This window comes from Aplysia californica, unplaced genomic scaffold (assembly GCF_000002075.1).
Source record: "Aplysia californica isolate F4 #8 unplaced genomic scaffold, AplCal3.0 scaffold00291, whole genome shotgun sequence".
NCBI lineage: Eukaryota > Metazoa > Mollusca > Gastropoda > Aplysiida > Aplysiidae > Aplysia > Aplysia californica.
In genome coordinates, this window is record NW_004797561.1 from 256,257 (window position 1) to 259,135 (window position 2,879).

Consider the following 2,879-nt stretch of genomic DNA (forward strand, 5'->3'; position numbering starts at 1 on the left):
GCCGCTTTCCTCGCAAGCTGAGCAGTTCCGTGATAAAAATACTACCGATAAAAACCAGTCTGTGGGCAAATGTTTTTAGTACGGTTGACTATATCATGTTGCTCAATTTTCTGCATTCTTCTAATAATTGCCACAATCAACAGAAGTGGCGTAGTTGATTGAAAATTTCATAGACAAGGTCTAAAGGGCATGGTTTGCACTTGGGATGTTGTTGCTGTTTGCTCAAGTCGTGCTCATATTGTTGTTCTGTTGTTTTTTTATCCTTGTGTTTTTTGTTCTGTTTTTATACATTAAAGCTTCCTCTCATGCCGTTTAGGCCGATCCAGTTCCGTAACATTTCGGAATCGTTTTTATGTTCTTCACATTTGTAGTAAAGGATGCTGGTAGAAGTTTGGGAGGAAGAGGGAGGCGTTAACCGAGGTCCTGCAGATTTGAGGATGTGAAGGAGAGAAGTCAGCCATAATTTGTAACATTTCGAAAATACATGTAATTTTCAAAACATGTGGGTCCGGATAATTTCCATTTTCCTTTCCTTTTTTTCCCCCATTCGCATCATAACAGGATTTACTCAGCGTATTCATGAAGATGAAGAAGCTGTGACCGATGTGTTTGGTGTTTTAAAAATAAAATAATATAATATGAACGTTAAAGTTTGGAGCATAATATGAATGGCACTGACACCTTATTTTCGGCTGTGAATAAAAATTCCTGGACTTATACAATTACGAGAGTTTTACAAGGTTTTTGGTTCACCCTGTTCGGGATGTAGCTTAGTGCTGTCTGGAAGAGAAAAAAAGTCCCTGACATGTCATAGAGCTACGATCGCCATCAAATTAACACATTATTGTGTCTTATGGGACGTGTACTAACGTTTTAAAAGCTCAGTAAGAACTGCTTTTTCCATCTCCAAGACTTCATCCAACTAGAATTTTCAGGCGAAATGAGGGCACACAGTACAGTGTTCCGACGAGCACGATGTATCTCGAGCGTAAAAGTAAAGGATAAACACATTTCCAGAGAAATGCAAATAAGACGAACAACATTTCTTTACCAGACAACACAGAAATCAGCTTGTCTGAGGAAATACCTCAGTTATGCTAGTCACATGGTGCAATCTATTACGATCACCATCTCGGCTGCAAACGTGGAATTAATGTGATGATGAATAGTGTAACCTTTCGTTTTCATCCTGTTTCCCATGAGTCTGATAAACCTTTCGTGGGCAGAGCGCTGTCCTGTACTTGCTCATTTTTTTCGGTTTTGATGTAAATCACTTTGAATGCAATGAATTTTAGTCGCAAGTCGCAACCCCCTCCCCCCCAAAAAAAACAAACAACCTGGGAGTGTGTACAAGAAGAAATTGAAATTCGACGAAATACGGGTCATTAATCGTAATAATGTTGGGCCCAAAAGTCGGAAATCGGATTTAGTGAGTAACCTACAAGTACAAGATAATATAGCACCTACCTCACGACTTGGCATTTATGATATACTAGCGGGGCCCCCTCTCGATGAAAGGAATGATCGGTGCATTACATCAACTGAAAGTCAATGGCCTACTATATTTACACTCTACTGGAATGGAGCAATAAATCTTGAGAGATGCAAAAAATTAGAAGCTCTGGATCTAGATCTATATTCTCAAAACAAAATGCGCCTCGCAAAATATCATTTCCTCACTGGATTTTCTAAAATTGCAGAGACAGAAGCGTCTGCCTACGAAAGCGATCGGCGAAATAAAGAAATTTAGCTTTTTGCAACAAAACTGTCTCAAAACTGAAAAAAATGAAGGGTGTTATGATCTGGAGAATATTTTTAAGAATGTTTTGGCGAAAACCGCATGTCGATCGATGCAGCCATTAAAGCCTTTTGAATAGCAAAACTCGTCCCCCACAAATAGATAATAGATGAGTTTTTCCTTTTTAAAAATTGTAAATGTTTTTACGCCTTCCCCCCTTTTTTCAAATAAAAAAGAATCAGTGCAGCGGCCTTTAAATTTTGGAGGCGGGCTTCCTTGATACTGTGCTTCAGGGCCACAAGGGCTGGGTTTATAGAACCACAGCAGACAGGCAGAGATACTGATAAAACAGCTCACCAGCGGGTTTTTTTTTTGGGGGGGGGAGGGGGTCAATTTTACATCTGCTCTTGCATAATGGCAAACGACCGCGCCGCTACACGACAGACACCGATACGTGTGCTGGGAAAGGCGCTAGCCAAAGGCTCAGAGCAAAAGTGTTTAGAAATAAGCATAAATTATTATTATATTGTATAAAGTATACCAGGGTGGTGTTGAGTGATTTCTCATGTCTGCCAAAAGAGAGAATACAGTTGACCACAACTTAGCAAAGGTGGATGTTCGTTCAAAACCTCGCCTCTAGCATAGGTTTCGATGGTACCAAAAGATTAAGCACAGACTCATTTTACAAGAAGTTAGAAAGTAAACATTAGCAACAAAACACTCCAACTAACAACAGCAACAGCAGCAAACAGAAGCAACAAACAACGACAATAAACAACTAAAACGAAAGAAATCAAAACGAAAAAATAGAAATCCGACTTAAGAGTGACACTGATTATATGACACAGAGATCGAGGGAATGTTACACAGGCAAACGTACACACACACACACACACACACACACACACACACACACACACACACGCACACACACACACACACATACACATACACACACACAAACAAGTAGACCAACACACATTCATTACAAATACACAGATGCATACCAACACAAAACATACTCTCGAATGAACAGTGCAAAGAGAGATAAAGGAAGAGAAAGAGGTGAGAAAGAGGGAGAGGGAAAAAGAAAAGAGAGAGAGAAAGAAAGAGAGAGAGAGAGAGAGAGAGAGAGAGATAT